This window comes from Zonotrichia albicollis, chromosome Z (assembly GCF_047830755.1).
Source record: "Zonotrichia albicollis isolate bZonAlb1 chromosome Z, bZonAlb1.hap1, whole genome shotgun sequence".
In the NCBI taxonomy this organism is placed as follows: Eukaryota; Metazoa; Chordata; class Aves; order Passeriformes; family Passerellidae; genus Zonotrichia; species Zonotrichia albicollis.
In genome coordinates, this window is record NC_133860.1 from 29,810,626 (window position 1) to 29,828,910 (window position 18,285).

The following is an 18,285-nucleotide window of genomic DNA, read 5'->3' on the forward strand; positions in this document are numbered from 1 at the left end:
GTGGGCAGAGAAGAACCTTCTGAAATTCAAAAAGGGTAAATGCAGGGTCCTGCATCTGAGGAGGGATAACCCCAGGCACCAGCACAGGCTGACCTGCTGGGAAGCAGCTCTGAGGAGAAGAACCCAGAGATCCTGTTGGACAGCTAGCTGTACATGAAGCAGCAGTGTGCCCTTGTGGCCAAGAAGGCCAAAGGAATGCTGGAATGTACTAGGAGGAGCACTGCCAGCAGGTCCAGGGAGGTGATCCTGCCTCTCTGTTTAGCCATGGTACCACCTCATTTGGAGTACTGTGAGCAGTTCTGGGCCCCTGAGTACAAGAGAGACATGGAGCTGCTGGGGCAGGTCCAGCAGAGAGCTACTGAGTTGGCCAAGGGTCTGGAGGATGTGTCGTATGACATAAGACTGAGGGAGGTGGGGCATTAGAAGAGATGACTGAGAGGGGATGCCATAGATGTGTATAGATATCTAAAGTAAGGGAATCAAGAGAATGGATCTGGGCTCTTCTCAGTGGTGCAAATCAATAAAACAAGAGGCAATAGACAGAAACTCATGCACACAAAGTGACACCTAAATATTTGGAAGAACTTCTCTGCTATAAGGTGACAACACACTGGAACAGATTGCCCAGAGAGGACATTAAGTCTCCCTCACTGGAGATATTCCACAACAATCTGGATACAATCCTGTGCCATTTGTTCCAGGAGGACCCTGCTTGAGTAGGGAGGTAGGACCAGTTGCCCCACTGTGGCCTCTTCCAACTTGTTGTAATTCTGTGTGCAGGGAAAGTTGAATCCGATGGGTTGCAATCTGGGTTGCAGCAAAGATGTTGTGTGGTGTTGTGTTTGTCTAGGTCAGGGCATGAAATGTAAGCCTTCCCAGGCTTTTTATCACCACAGCCATGATTAAAACCTTGCCCACCTGGTACTAAATGCAAGGTGTACCTGTTCTGCAGGCAGCTGCCAATCTTTCAGGTAGCTAGTTTCAGGTGGAGAGAGGATGCATCCCCATTTTCAGTGTGTGGGTGGAAGATCATTAAACTGGAATGTAAAGCAATGATTTTCTCTGTTTTATACTGTAGATGCCCCCCCTATGTCTGTATATACTACAGAAGAGATAGCCCTAATGTCAATGTCTTATTTCTCAGTGCTATGGAAAGTATGTCCTTTTCTTTTGAGGATCTCTTCATTGTCTGCATATTTATGGTGTATATGTGTATATATTCAAATAAGAGCCCATGTACATTCATTAATCCCATTAAACATTAATCCCAAAACATTAACCCCACTCTACCTAGCCTCTGAAAAATATCTGCACATTTCGTTGAACTCTTGCATTCAACCAAGGGTAGAGACAAGATCTTTTAAAGAGTAGTGGAAAATCAGTAGATGGATATGTATGGCAGAGCTATGTCCTAACAAATGAAGATGTCCTAAGAGCCTGAATACGAAGGGCATGCACCAGCAATTGCATTAGTACAATCAAAAATGAGCATAATGAGGAAAGTACTCATTGTTTTTGCAGAATATCACTTCAAATACTTTGCCAACATGTTGTCTACACATATCTCTATGTATTATATTGTATCACATGTACCTAATATTGGGCATTGGAGGGTCTGCACAAATTATCTTGGCAAGAAAGATTAAAAAAAAAAGTTGGCAATAGCCTGAGAAATAATACTGATCTACAATTGATGTTTAAGGTTTTCACCAAGCAAATGGCAAATTAAGGAAGCAGAACACAATGTTTCTGCTTCAATGCTAGAATGTGAATATATGTAAATTGTACATTATTATTACAGGGTCTTGTGACCCTTCTGTGTTTCTCTTTGCAGCCATGGGATGAGAGGGTGATTATCAGCACAAAATGAGTAGTCACTGTGGTATCAGAGCTGGAATCTGTCATACATGAAAATTGGTGTGAATAGCATAGTCTTATAGCCATAATAAGGAACATTATGTTCTTATGGGGTAAAATTATACACTGATAAGAATAAGGCAAGACCACACAGTTCTAAGGATGTATTTAAATGTAATTTGATGCCTCATATAGCTATATGAAGCATCAAATTATATTATTATAATATAATAAAAACTTATTGTATAAGTTATATAATATTATAATAACTTACTATAATATAATAAAACTTTTTACATAAGTTATATAATATATATAACATTATATAAGTTAATATAACTTATTATATAAGTTATCATTTTAAAAATTTTTATTGTCTTTTTGTCTGATCTGTTATTTCAAAAGCTAAATTTAAAAAATAGTTGGACATTTGTGAGTTGCATGCAACTCTGTCTAAATATTCAGTGAGTTACTAGTGGTAATTTATTAACTTAGAAAGCCAGGGTACTCAGGAACTCAGTACTTTGTGGCATGTAGCCTTTGTTGTATGTTGTTCTGATGGAGGAGGCACAGTACTTTCCATGATGCACAACACAAAAACAAGCCCTACCACAACTTATTTTAGGTCAATACTTCAATACCTTCTTACTGAAAACAAATTTGAGCTAAGATAGTAGTATCTAAGACAGTAGTATATGCTAGTATAGGAAGAGGTTGTAATGATTCAATCTAGAAAATTATTTATGCTTGATTAAGATATACTTCTTTGAAAGTACGTTAATTACATAGTCTTCTTTTTTCCCACTTCAAAGAGGCAAACTATAGAGTCAATTAATCAAAGCAGAACTTGCAATCACTAACATACTTTTCTGTTGGCCTTGTTGATGTCAACAGATGTGTAGAGTGCAAACCACCAGCTGAGCCTCAGGGCAGGTGAAAGAGAAGTTTACTCTAAATTCTGTGTATGGTGCTGGTTGTTGGTCTTTGTGATTGCATCACACAACAGACTTTCAGGTAAGGGCTAACCTTTCTTGAAAGAAAAGCATAGTTTTAGCAACACAGCTTGAATACTTACCTTTCCATATACCTTTTGGTAGCATGTTGATTTGAGGCATTTATGACTTTGGAAGCTGGAGACAAAGGATATGATGTCCAATGAAGAAATTTACAGATTTTACTTGGAAATCTTCCCAGTTTGCGTCAAATCAAATTTGCACTTGTCACTATCAGGGCCTCAATTTTGCCTGATTTTGCCATAACTGACCCTTGCAGTGTTGTGTAACTTGATGTGTAGAAATAGTCAGGTTTTCACTCCATAATGCACATGCATGTGGCAAAAGTAAATTTGAACATACATTTATTAACCTTTGACCACAAACCAGAAACACAAAAGAATCTAGAAAGAATCCTAGTGAGAGTAATATCTCTCTTAAGAGAAACTTTAGGATATCAAGCCCAGCCTAATATCTCTCCTTAGAGTTCTTAGTACACCTAGCCTTATTCTTTTAAGGCTATTCAGAGACACAGGATGAAGATACTATCTGCAGCCCAGGCCTTGTGCTGTCTCTCTCAGCCACTGTCATACATGAAATTATATCACCGTCTTTTGAAACTTCATGTCTTTTGGGAAATGCATGGGTACTACCAGGTACTACTGAAATTTTAGCACTGAAGACATCTAATCAGTTGCATACCCTTATAGATTTTATAAAATATTTTAAGTGTTTATTTTTGTTTTACGAGGACTTCTGTTTTATACTGTTCATTGAAATATCTAGCTGTAAAAGATGTTTAGGATTCAACTCGCCCAAGTTTGACTGTCTAAAAGGTAGTTCCTGTCATCTGGAAGTATTTATTTACCTAAATGGATATATTGGAAAAAAAGGAATAGTACAGCTTAGTCAGCGTCTTCATTTCAGTTTGGGTACCCAACCAACTCCTTTTTCTTTAAAAGAGATTTCTTTTGCTGGGCAAGACAAATGCAGTATGTTGTAGGTGCCTTCTCTCATTTTTTTCAGCAGTTAACCTTGTTCAAAATTTGCAATTGTTAACAGTTTAGAGCTAGAGAGCAGTTTGAGAAATATAAAACAAGGGATGGCCTAACTTCTATGCTGCGTTTTGCTTCATGTAGGCAATGGAGCTTCAAGGGTCACCATGAAGCAATGAAGAACAGATCCTTTTTGAGCTTCCATCCTTGTGCAAGAAAGTGATGCTAAGTCTGGTATATAGGTTCACATCCTAACTATGTGATCAGTATGGGAAGTGGACTGGTTTTTTGCTGCTGTATTTTCTCATTATCTTCAGAGCCACTTTGGAAACCAAAGTGACAAACTTTCATCTGTTATTCAAGATTTCTTTATTCCAGGCTATTTGTGTCTGCTTGTGTAAATCAAAAAAGTTGTTGCCACCATATAGGAGCCACACATTAGATGCTATGGCTCCAATATCAAGACTGAAAAAATAATTTCTCTTTTTCCAGGCAGAAAAGAAATTTTAAGTAAGTCATTCATTTAAAAAGCTATCTGCTCCAAAGAACTCTGTTGCAGATATCTTCCATAATTCTTTGCTTGTGAATGTTTCAGAAGCAGAACCAGATTTTCAAAAAAATTCTAGAGGGATAAAAAATAAATAAAGTAACCTACTTTTAAAGCATCTTGGGAAATCCTTAGCCCTGAGATGATGCCTGTCTCTGTTCTGCAGCAATTCAAATCTATACATGTCTCCCTCAAGCTGACATCCAGCCCCATCTCTCCAAAAACATTCAGTGCTGTTTCCTGCACTGATGGAGTTTTATCAGTGACTCAGAGATTAGGGCTGATCCTCTGATGTTTTGGGTGAATGTCTAAAATAACACTTTATGCAAAGCCTGGCATTGGTATTTCAAAGCCATCCCACCCAGCTTTGTTTTCCTCTTACTTTCTGTCTCAGCTCAAAAAAAAAAATGCTCTCAGAGAAATTAAACATGTCAAAGACAAAGATGGAAAAGACACGTATAAAGGTGATTATAGGCTTGGGTTCAGAACTGCTCATGGACCTGCTCACAAGCCTTACACTCAGCAAAATTAATAAATTGCTTGTGGGAAAGTGCTTGTTCCTACTGAGGCACAATTTCCTGAAATTTTAGTATGGGAGACACCTAAATGATTGTGTACACCTACACATACATTAATGAAGGAGGATAGATGAAAATCAGTGGCAGAGTTCAAGTGATCTATCTCACAGCAACATTGGCCACCTCTGCCAGCAGGAGACAAGTAGGGAGATTCACCCTGGATGCTCACCTAGGATAAATCTCACTGCTTCGAGGATGAAGGAAAGGAAGCAAAGGGTAAAGGTTCTTCATCCACAGTCCTGCAGCTTTGCTTTCAGTGACAGCTGTAGGAAACTGCCATGTGTTCTATCAAAATTTACAAAATCCTACATCCACAACATAGACATATCTACCTGCATATATGAGAAGCTCTCTCTTGTTCATTTCAGACTTTTTTTTTATATTCGGATAGGAAAATGCAAGGAAGGATGGAGCTTAAGGAGCTGAAATATTAGAAAATTCTAAAACATCAAGATGTTGCTCTGAAACTTTCTGACTTCCTCATTATGATAAATTGTACCTGTATGGGTTTGGGTTTCTTTTTTTTTCCTTTTTTTCTCAGATTATTCAGTGTAGCACTTCTTTTGGCATTAACTAATACCATACAAGCCAAAAGACAACTTGTGGGTAAACAGCAAAGACTGATTTTTCTCATACAGTTGTATGAGATGAGTTGTATGAGATCTGCTTGAGAATTTCCTGCCTTTTTATTGTGATGGCTTTTTGCTTTGCTGGCGTCAAACACGTATTATTAACAAAATTCAGCCACACCAACACCTTTAAAGCAAAGGTGGCTCATGGTTACATTATTGCTTATTGTATGAGAAGCTTGTTAATGTTTGTCAAGTTCAGGCCACAGAATGAGTGTGCACATGTTTGTACAAAATGTCAATATCTGTCTACAGTAGCTTGTATTTCACGCACTAGAAAACAGCATAAATCTAGGCTCAGTAACAACAACTATAACAGAAAGAAGCTAATAAGTTAATTTTGGAAGCAATCTCTGAATTTCAAATTTAGCTTATTCCTTCACTTCATTCTACCTAACTTGCCCACTGGCCAGCCCTACTAATTCTAAGGGGACTCCACCAGAGGTGAAATCAGCTTGCACATAGTTTTACAAGTGCAGAAGCAACCAGAATTGCACTTGTCCCTGACAGAAGTAAGGCTGACACTAGCTCAGTGCATCAGCATTCACTGTTTTCATCAGTGAAGATCCAAGCACTTTTTAAAATTTATTTGTGGAAAAGGAATCATTCTTCACAACAGTACTTCTTACCTACAAGGTTAAGCAGTAGGTGAATTTCACTCCTTAGATGAGATACTCAGACTTCCAAAATGCTTGTTTGCTTTCTTTGACTTTGGTTCCCCCAACTTCAGATTTGCTCAGTGAAAATAAGGGGCAAAGATCTGAAATTGAGGAAATGCTTGATAGGTCCTTGCTAACTCTTTAAAGTGCTGTGCAGCTGCTGATGTGTGTTTGTGCTGGCACTGTGTAGTGGAGTCTTGGGAATAAGGCATCTGATTTCAGAGAAACTAGACCCAGCTTCAAACATGTGAGTAACTCTCCCCAGCTGATAGAAAACGAGGTAAGAAGCACACCACCAATATCTTATATTACCCCTCTGTAATGCTTTTCAAAACTTTGTTGTCATTTATCTGATTATGCATTTATGTTTCTAAAATCTCCCTTTTGGTGATTTTACCTTTCCTGTAAGTTTAGGTATGATTGTAGATTTCACTGTGACACCATGTTACATCAAAGCACATTATATTCATTTTTAAAGAAGGGGAGGGAAGGAGCCAGGAGGGAAACCTCCTGTAATTGAAAAAATACTTGAAGTTCTGTCCAGAATGGGAAACCTGTTTGAGGTGCATTAGGAAAAAAATAATTAATACAATTTGAAAAGTTATTATCCTCTAATTATGTGGTAGCCCATAGTTTTTTTCACTGATGCTATAGTATTTACATAATATAGTTAATCTAGTTTGACCATGTTTGGCCTGGAAGCAGCTGGTTGAAGCAAAACCTTAGGCCACTAAAATATGTGCTCAGAAATTCAAGATAAGACTGAAAATTGCAGAGAGCAATAGGTTACGCTGAAAACACATGCTTCAGAATTTACTTTTTCTAACAAATAAGAGGAAAAGAAGCAGTCCACCTTACATTCTACCTACTACCAATTTTATGGTTTACTTTTAGAAGACCAGGTCCAGATTTGGACAGCTGTGGATCTAGACATTCCTGTGTGAAAATTCCAGGACTGAAGTAAATCAATGTACAACATACACCAGTTATGTCATTCCAATTTACACCAGCTAAAGGTCTGTATATGAACAGACCTCCCAATGCGTGTTATTGACACATGATAAGATTTCTGCCTTTCATTTGTAGAAGAATTTTCTTTTTTCTCTGACCTTTCCAAGCACAATTTCCTGACACTTATAAGTTGGGTAGGTTCTGTGAAAGTTTTTCTTTGAGCAGGAAGAGACCATCACCAGCTTGTTTAGTCATTCTGAGTGTATGATGGATTAAATGTCAGAAATAATTCCACAGGCTGCTGATGCCTGATCTCAGAGAACAAAAAACTGTATTTGAAATCCCTCTGCAGGTTTAATTTGCCCAAATGAATCCTTGTTGCAATATCTTTTGTTACTTTTGCAAACAGTAATAAAGTAATGTGACGAATTATGAAACAAGAGTAAAGGGACTCTGGAATTATTAAATATCATTCACAACTGAATTTAGCTGATACACTTATATTGGTAGAAAGAGCTTTCTTTGCTCTTGGACACTTAAGGCAGTGAACACCTTTGGACTGCAAAAACTTCAGTAGTACTTGAGGACGCAAGAACACTCAGGAACCCAGTGTTCAGTGCTCAGCTCGGTCTGGTGGAGGTTGTAGGACTGTTTCTCTGGATTTGACAATGTGAGATAAGGAGTCTGATAGCAAGGCAAGACCTTTCTGTGTTTTCATAACAGTAAAACAACATATTCAGCTGCAAACAGAAAACCAGTTGGTATTCTCACCCCTAGGGTCACATTAAGAGGCTAGAAGGGCAGCCTGACTCAGGAATGGGAAAATTTAGATGGCTCAAGAGACCAGCAAAAAAGAGATCAGAGAGGAAAATGCTATATAAATTCAAATGAAATTCGGATTTGACATTTACTACAGACACTAAATAACTATTGACTTAATATAACACAAGAGTTAGTCTTCCCTTAACTTCTATGGCCTCCCAGACACTAAATAATATAATTAGTTATATGTTTATATAACCAATACTATATATTTATAATTGTATAATTTTATTTTATTTTAATAATAAAATCTTGACAGTTATTTTAAAATCTGCCTGTACTTGTTAATTTCTAAATAACTAAGTCCAGGAAGAGGAGGAGGAAGAGCACAACCCTGAAATGCTTTCTGATTTTCCAAGCATCATTGTGCATCTAATAACAGAGTGCAGGGGAAAGGTTTGTCCTCAGCCTGCATGAAATGCCACATACAGAATTTGATAGATGTCCATCTCTCCCACTGCATTATTGGTATGAGGCTATTCTGCAAAGACCTTTGTTGTCGGCTCACTCCTGTTGCAAGTAGGTGTGCACTTATAATGGAAAATTACATCCCCACTGTTGTGGCTTTCCTCTTACGGAAATGGCTCCAAAATTTCATTCCTAGCCGGGTGGTCAGATTATGCTTCTCCCTTTATTTACCAGGGCTGAACTTTAATTATAGGGTAAAAATGCTAATATAAGAAGTATAAGTATCACTCAACTTTGTACAATCATTGTTCCATCTAAGCAATAAAATAGCTGCTCCCCTGAAACAGAACTAATGCAGAGGCATGTATTATATTTTAGCTGACTTCTTTTATTGTCTTTTTTTACTAAGGAAGATAAGTACAGACCCTGGATAAAATGAGGAGTACTTCACAAGGTCCTTGACTAGACAGGGGTACACAGGATTCACTTGATATTAAGAGGTGAGCTATTCTATAAAAGGGCTTGAGATAATATTCTACCTATTGTAGTTTATGGATATTTTCATTATGCATATACTTGTGTAATCCTTTTCAGATCCTACTAATCTCTTGGCCTAAGTTAAACCTAGTAGTAATTAGTTCAACAGGCTAATTGCAGCTTTTGTTTGGGAAAAAGAGAGAGAGAGAAAAGGAAAATAAAAGTTTCCTTTGATTACCTTTTTTTCCTCATTTCTACTTCATTATTTTCTTGACTGGATAAACAAAGAACCTGTTTTTACCTTCTCAGTACAATTCCTTATCTCAAATAGTGCTATTTTAAATTCCTTCTTACTAATTTCTGTCAATTGAATAGCCCCAATATCTTCAATTTCTATTCAACAAAATCATGTATGTTCTATACGTTTTTTGCAAGGCACAGTTCATGTGGGTCAGCAAAAAACTGTGAAACCATGTCACTGTGTCATGCCAGGACTGTGTATGCTTACACATGGGAGTCTTTAAATAAACAGAAATTATCCTGGGAGTAGAGAGTGCAACTGAAAGAATGCCCTGACCCCTGAAGCCATGAGCTCCCTTTCATCTTTGCTCACTGGCTCGTTGGTGAATACTGAATCCTCCCATTGACTAGAGACTTTTCTCTAAAGGGCAGGAAACAAGGGTCTGAGCAGCTCAAGGCAGAAGGGGAAATGGGACCCACGTGTCCTTCTTCCTCTGTGACACCTCTGACAATAGGGCTATTGCACTACAAGAAGATGGCCAGCACTATCACTTTCTGTCGTCTTTCCAAAGTATTTTAACAGAATACTGTGTTTCCCTTCTTAGTTTGATGAGAAACAAACAGATAAAAAACAGCCTGTAAGACCTACACTCATTAGGTTGTTTGTCTACTGAGTGACAAACTGTCACTGTTTTGAACACGTTTTGAGGGGCAGGGTAGGAAACATGAACTGCTCACTCAGCATTGTGGATTGCATGCTGGAGCCACCTGCACGGTATCAGCTTTGGAGGCACATCAGTCCAGGATCACCTCAGTGTCTTCAGAAGTCAGCAACCCAGAGCCTACCTCTCTTACACAGTGATGGGCTGATCTGCCTCCTTCACCAGCAGAAAAAGGAGTCCAGACTGCCAAACTTTGAAGGTTAAAACAGAGTAAAATACAACTATACTTTAATTTTCAAGGCAGTAGGGCCAACTGAAATTTCAAAGTCAGACTTGAGACCCTAGCAAGGAAATACAGACCTGACTCTGCATTTTTACATTATTATTATGATGCAATTTGAGGGCCACCAACATGGTTTTTAACATGAACATCTTCAGCTCATACTAGAATCTCTGTTGTTTGCTTTGCCTAATAGCAATGCACTTCAGCATGATGTTCATTTATTTGGCATGTAGAGATCAGTTGTAACTATTTGTAGTACTTCCAGACTTATTGCTAAACCTTATGGCAAAGTTTCTTTGGATCAATGGATGGAGAGACACAGAGCCTGTCATGCTGCTGAGGTCATCAGATATGATAGTAATTTCACTGAGAACATGAAAAAGTGACAGGAACTTCCCCAAACCATATTAAAACACTGCCACATCAAGCATGATTTGGATGACCCAAAGTAATTCCCAAAACAGCTTCCTCACAAGAATAACTCTACAAATACCACAAGAATTGGACTCAATTGAGTAGTTATTCAGCTTTGTTGAGTTTTGCTGAACTCCAATTCCCTTTTCTAATTTTAATTGTGCTTTTAGTTTGATTTACTGAATGTTTGAAGGAGTTTATTAGTCTGTGTCCTCGCCTGATGAGGAAGACCAAGACCATGCTACAGTATAATCCCTTTTGGAGGAACTGTGTTGTGACATCTAAGAAGCAGGTTTACCTTTGTAAGTGCGATTGATAACACAACTGGGTGAGGCTGGAGGCTGCAGATTGCTCCTCTTTTTCAGTCCAAAGACGTGTTGGTCTCCGGGTCTGTGTAAACGATCTGTGAATCATGATCTCTCTTGCTCTGCTTGAAAAGCAAAATAGTTTTTTGTTCAGTTAAGGAGAATTTCAACTAATTCTGTGTTTACACACTAAACATCTCAGTGACATGTTTTTTTTTAATGACCTTTCTCCAACCAGGTGGAACCCTTTTACAGTAATCACTATCAATAAGGCACACTGTGACAAAAGATAATAAGGGTTAGAGAGTTTGTTCTCTGCTTGCAGTGGGTTGTAAACTCCCACAGCTTCAAAGTCCCTTGGAAATGCTAAACAACTGTCACTCTTCTCCCCACCTCACAAAGGCACATCCCTTAAGGCTTTAACTACAATCAGGTGAAGTTTTAAATGCCTCAAATGCCTCATGTAAGGGCTGGAAACCTAGCTACATGGAGACTCTCACACCACAATCTGAATAAGCTCCTCCTGGGCTGGTAGCAGCAAGTGATACTCAAGCACCTCCCTTTTGGGAAGGGAAGCACTATACTCTCTCAAGAGCACAGCCAGCATGTGTGACAGAGACAGAATCAAACTTGTAGAGAACTTGAATCCCATCCTTGCACTCAGGTCACAATGCTTTTATGAAATGCTGAAAATATCACTAAAGTTTTAGCTTTAGTAACTTTAGCTTAACTGAAGTTACTTTCTAATGGTGCAGCATCTGTGAATTACACTGTAAGTACTGCAATTATTATTTGCAAAGTTTACAAGAACATTATTTTTGTCATAACTACCCACAAATCGCAACTAGCCTGGATAGTATGATCTACTACAGAATGCCTTCTCATGGAACATATGTGCCAGAGAGGAAAATGCTCCTATAGCAGCAGAGAGCTGTGAGGTTGTTGTGAAGACCATGACTGCAAATTAATCCTGTGAGCACTCCTGATATAGCATACAGGTCCAGCAGAATAAATGAATCTCTTTATAGCTGACAAGTACTGCATTAAAGATCTTGACTCTGGCAGCTGTCAGTGCTCCTTTCTGCTGATGACCACAAAGGACCAAGCCAGGCAGGGAACATGTGGGCGTCCTGAAGGAAGGATAGCCACCTGCCCCTAGTTTCACATGGAGAAGCTGGGCTGCTCCACTCATCCCTGGGAAGTGTTATATATCTCCAAGGGATTGTTAATGAGGCATTTCAGATTCTTTAAGACCCACAAAGTCAAAATATGCTGTCCAGTTATCCCACTAAAGGCATAGCCTAGCTTGACCCAAAAACTGGAATCAAATCCTTTCATGTTCTGACCCTGATATATTTCATTTCTTTGCACTAAAAAATGAACTAGAAAGAGATGCAAATTTTTATGGCACTAAGCATTTCTTTCATTTTCTTTCCGTGTCTTACTACTCAATACAAGCACGACATATGCTGTTAGATGGGCCCATTAATTGCAGTATCTCACTAGACCTTTAAAATGAAAGCTACTGCCTCTGGTGGTTTACGTGGAACAGAGATATATAACCTCCTAAAATATCTGTAGTAGCCCCAAGTTAAGAGCCAGTATTTTTTAAATCCTTTTAGTTATATTAATACTCCCTTTTTTTTCTGGAATGGAGTTTGCCAATATAATTTGCAATTATTACTTTGCATAATAAATTCATGATTTTGGGCTTCTGACTCTGAAAAGCAAATCACTCTGAATATATTATCCACGGGAAATGAATTTGTTTGTGTGTTTCACCCAGATATATTGTTTGTGTGTTTCACCCAGATACACAAAATATTCCTCCTCCTGGGCTAGAAGAGAAAGGTGGGATAGATTTTTATAAAAGGAGGATTGAGACAATTTTTATAATAAAATCCTGCCTAAGCAAAACTCTTGTAGTAACAAATCTCCTGGCAGAAAGTTTGTCAGTGGACTGTGTCCAAGACTTTAGTCTGAACACCAGCCAGGGACACTGCAGAACAAGCCCGGCATGGCTTATCACCTTTCCCCTCTAACTCCTCACCCCACTCAGCCAGCTTAGGACCTTGTTCCTGAGTGCTTCCCCAGCTTCTTGCAAATACCTTGTTTACTCCTCTGGAATGCTTTGAAGAATGCACCCAGGTTGCCTAACCCCATCCAGTCACTTTTCCTGCAGGAAAGTAAAAAGCAAGAACAATTAACAGTAGCACCATGCTGCTACGTTGTCAGTCCACACTTAATTCACTGCCTACCGTAAACACTTGAGTTCTAGTGTGTGAAAGCTTGGTTAAGCCATCACTGCTGAGAGTCGTGCACTCATCAGCTATGTGCGACGTAACGATGGATGCAGACTTTCATGAGACTGTTTACCTCAGTCTCATGAGTTAATTTCAGTAGCTGTGCTTTCTTTTATTCTTCCCAAAATTCAAAACTGTGCCATCAGCTTCATGCAATTCTTTTCCTTGTTAGTTCAGTTCCCAGGCTGACAATTTTTATCTGCTGTAATTTTCATTTAAGCTAACAACTTACTTGTTGGGCTGCTCATTTCCGTAAATAGCCATGAGGGTTTGCTGAGAATGTTAGCCAGGAGGCAGTTTCTTGATAGTGTTTTGCTGCTGCTGTTTCAGAAAAAAAAATTATAATAATTAGAAACAGTGAGCCAGTATGCATGCTTTCGAGGTCAGATACCATTTCTTTCATGTTAACACGAAACCACATGATGACTTTTATGGTGTATCAATGAATTCTGAGAGTTGTATCCTGCACCGATTTGCAGGTCATTTTGTTTCATTTACTTAACTGCTGTGGTGCAGAGTGAAAATTGGTGAAGAATTTGACCTTTTTATCTCTGTAAGCGTTTCTCAAGCAGTCTTAGAAATCCTCCCTATTTCTTTTATAATCCCATCCCTTATTAAATGTTCATATTTGGAGGCGTAATCTGACTTGGTAAAATTATTCATGTGTCTTTTACTCCCATTGATACTTTTGGCATGGCAAATAGGCAGATCTGAGTACAACAATAAGATACCAAACTGCACATAATGTTCGTTTGCCTCTGTGCAGACCAATGACTGCATATGAATATAGTATTCAGTAGTGCATGAGGAAATGTTTTTATTAGGCTTTTTTATTATTTTTCAAGGCACAAAGGACTACAGTAACTTTTTTTCTTTTTTTTCTTAAGAAATAAGACTGCTGCTTCCATATGCGATATTAAAACTCTACTGCTCCCATATCTTTCACTTATGTAGTCAATGCTGAGATCTCAGCCAAGGGCACAGCCTAGGCATTTGCATGTCAAGATGAAAATAATCCATTTTGATCCTCTATAGAAAAGGAGGAATAGAGGAAGAATAAAAATAGAGGAAGAAGCTCAGAAAACATTACCCATCTCTCTCTGCCATGGGAGTCTTGAGGGAATAGCATACCAGATAGGGGAGCGGTGCTGAAGTGCTGCACTGTCTGAAATGCTGGGAACCACACAAAGAGGAGTTCAAACACAACAGAAGTTATCCTGATGAAAACTGCATCTATGCTGATCAGAAGAGGGGAAAAAAGAAGACAAAAAAAAGGACTACAGAAAAAAAGGCTGACTTCTTTCCATCTAGTGGTAGCACTTAAATGTCTAATAGAGATGTTTTGACCATAGTTGTTCAGTGGAGAGAGAGAAAACCAAGATATTTCATAACAATATGTGCATCAAATTAAAACTAAGATGGATTAGGCACTAAAAATATTAAATTTTATGTAGATTTGCAACTAGGCATGCAGTATTGTGCTTGGCCACCAGATCTGTGTTTTTAGAATATATTATGTATCTGGCACTGACCTGGCTGGGCACTGTGATGCTCAAATCAAGCAATGTGTACCTATCTGCCATAATACCTCCTTTTGTTCAGGAGACAGATGTGTTCATCAATTCAAAAAGCCTATATACAGTGGAAAGGACCTCAATCCTCACTGCAGTTCTGCAGGGGCACAAGCAGCCAGCTTGCATTGCGCATGTGTGACAGGCTGGCCTTCTCTCAGGAGCTGCTTTGGGTGGTGGGCTGTGGAGCACCACTCATGCCTTTTCTCCACCCCCATGATCACCTGTAGCTATAATTTTCCTCTATGGAATAGGAGAAATAACTTCATCTAAATACAGTAGGTGCATTGTGGCAGCCTTTGGCTGAGCCAGCATGGAAGGACGATACCATTTTGAACCCACACTCCCCCTCTGAGCCAGTTTACCCAGGGCTCCCCTCAAGACTCAACACACACTCTAGATTCTGCAGCCATTAACAGATGTTAGCTTAAAACTCCTCGTAAGTGATAGGTACAGGTTGTGAAGTCTAAACACATACAAAGATCAACTTACAGGAACCAGAGAGTAAAGCAGCAAAAAGAAAAACACTGATCAAGTAAGTAAACCCTCATTTTCTACTGTGCTACCTCTCTTTAGACCATCAGTCTTTAGAGATGATGCCATGCTACACTTGCACATCTGCAAACATCAACAATCACAATTTTAAACTTATTCTTTTGAGTATTTATAAAGGCCTGCATAAAATGCTCCCACACAGCTCATTCCCACAAAAACACTCAGCTTGCAATACAGTGTGCTCCCTCCACTTTCTCAGATCCTGAGGAAATTAAAAGCCCCATTGGACTGAAAAGCAAGAAAAATTAAGAAAAGCCCTGGAATTTTGAAAAACAAGCAATATTAAATAAAACTGTGGAAAATAGTGTGCAAGAAATCCATAGACTTAGGAAGAAATCTCTTACAGACTTTTATTTGGGTAGCAACACTGATGAACAGATATTGGGATTTATGTTTTTCATTATTCTTTGTTTGTAATCTTCATTTAAAACATGCCCTTTATTGATAGAACCTTCAGATCCAGCACACCCAGTCTGTAAGATGGAAATGTGAAAGCCAGGAAAATAGTATACTCTCTGTCTCTCTTTTTGCCCCTGTTGATCCTCCTCAGGATTTCCTCCTACCAAACTTCATTTTTTCTCTTACTCTTCTCCAGAACAGAACTGTTCCCATGCTCTTCTTCCTCAGCTCACCTAACAGTTATCCAGGGCCCTTGTTAAGACTGAGATCTTCTCTGCAGCAAACTCCTTTTTAACTCTCCTGTATACTGGGTGGGAGGCAAAGATTCTGTATACTGGGTGGGAGGCAAAGATTCAAAATCTGCAAAAATAATATGTGCTAAAATTTGCGGAAGGAATAAAATTAATGCATATGCCATGGCACTCCCCTGTACTACTTCCCATCTGGGAGGAAAGAAATAGGCATTTCAGCTTAATAATATGCATGGTTTTCCCATTAGATTCCAGAGTCTCTTAATGTAGATACACATAATTTTTTGGATATCAACAAACCACTTGAAGTATTATTTATACTCAAGGCTAGAATGATTGCCATGAGAATAATTGTGTAAAAGCTTGAATAGGAAAACAAAATTAACATTGCTGAATGGTATTCAGGCCTCAGTGATTTGGCAAACTTAGAAAAGTTCACATGTCAGTTAAATGACAGATATGAGCCATTGCAAAAAATATAGTGGTATTTCTTGAAAATATCTGATAGAGTAAAGATTAATGTTATTAACATTCTGCTTGGTATGTAGTTGGTGTGAATGCAATATGCTTTTTTTGATTGTGTTTTCAAATATCCATGATGACTCGATTTTTTTATTAGTAATGTTTAAAGAAGCATTGAGTTTGTTTGTTTGTTTGCTTGTGTGTTTATTTGTGAAAATAATTAAAGCTGTTAAGATTGAAAGAAAGAGGTACATATTAAATCCCAACCTACATAACTAAGCCTGCAATACTAATGTCTCCATCATTAGTATATCATTACAGTATTTATTATTCTTGGTTAAATTCAGATTCATTTTATGCTTTTCTCTTTGGGGTTCAAGAGCTGATTTTTTTGCAGTCAGTCTTTCCCCAGCTTCATTGGGCATATGATGTTTTAGGCTTCTCTTTATGCCCTGAATCAGTGCTGAAACCAGCAAACTTCTGAAACCAGCAAACATGCCAAAGAAGGAGGCAGCACATACTGAGTGTGAGGAATCCATGTGCAAGCCAACCTGATAGCCAACCTGATGTTGGTCATGTGCATTAGCCTGTCCTTAACAGGCTGCCTCTGTCAATCTTTTAAACAAAGGCACATTGCCTCCATCATCCCTTACTGGTAGTTTAAGTTCTGCATCCTACTTTTCATTCACTTTCCTGTCACTCTTCTCCCCAGTTTGTTTCATGAGTATTGGTTTCCTCTCACACCCCCAGAAGGAAACTGCAAAGGATGCTGTAATTTTTATATGTACAGATGATTCCTAGCCTCCAGCATGTGAATGTCTCTGGTTACTGATTTAGTCTCTGGTTAATGTTGAAGGAGCACAAGTAGAAAAATCTTGCCTGTCTTCCAGGCAGGTTGGAGCTACGTTCTTGCTACAAGGGGTGAGGTGTGAACATCCCATGTAAAGCCCTCTGAAAGGTGAGAATCTGGGAGTGGGCCACCAAGAAGAACATGGCAACCAGAAAAGTTGTGTTTAAATACCAACTAGTATTTCAGAGCAATAAGTAAAATAGCCTAGCAAAAATTCGTGCTGTGCTGACAAATAGTAGTTAGAAACAAATGTCAGATCAGGAGAACAGTGGCCCACACTTGAGATATTAAACAAAAGGCAACAAAATCATTGCCACTCCATGCACCACTTTGGACAGTGATCCCAACCTTGTGACCCAGGCATGCTGGAGGTGGATGTGCTGTGCTTCTGCACATCAGTGGATGCAGAGCTGCCAGCTGTAGCAACTTCTGAGCAGACTTTCTGTGTCTGTTCCTGTTGCATACCTTTGCCTGACAATGAGCCACATGTACCCTGTTGGTGGCTAGCAGGCATTTTTTACCTTTCATGTTTACCCACATGACATCAGGCACCATTGCAAATCATTTCTGTGAAAGACAGCGCACATGGCCTAAAAATAAGTAAACTTTCTATTCAAACCATTCATTCAGATTTTGACTCCCTACCTCCTCCATTCTGACCGTTCTCTTAATGCACTTGATTTCAAAACTATGAAGACTTTGGTTTCAGTCATTTCTCACCCTTTAAATCTCATTTCTTATCCCCTAACTCAATTAACACAGCTTAGTTAAAATTGTTACAAACATATTTTTTGGTATGATCCTCTTAATCATAATTTTAAAATGAATGGAATATTTAATAATCTGTACTCGTGATGTAATCAGAAATTTTTTAAATCCTATGAAAGCTATTTAATAATATTCTAAACTGCTCAGCATTTAATTAAGGTTATTAGAAGGCCAGAAATTAGATAGAAAGAAAGATGACTAAAGAAGAAATCTGAAGTCTGTAACCATTGTTTCTTAAATGACTGACCACATTAAGGCCTTCCAAAACTAAAGTGATAATACATCTTTTCTCCCAAAAGGTCTTGCT

At 38.6% G+C, this 18,285-nt stretch overlaps 1 long non-coding RNA gene across 1 annotated transcript in view; it reads right to left on the reverse strand.

Annotated features, from left to right (window-relative positions):
- LOC141727163 (uncharacterized) overlaps positions 1–18,285 on the reverse strand; it is a 54,530-nt gene that overhangs the window by 16,677 nt on the left and 19,568 nt on the right. Inside the window, exons 4-6 of the long non-coding RNA XR_012578212.1 lie at positions 13,355–13,443; positions 12,928–12,995; positions 10,813–10,941 (exon numbers count right to left, since the gene is read on the reverse strand). This is a non-coding gene — a long non-coding RNA (uncharacterized LOC141727163). The remainder of the gene's footprint in view (positions 1–10,812; positions 10,942–12,927; positions 12,996–13,354; positions 13,444–18,285) is intronic.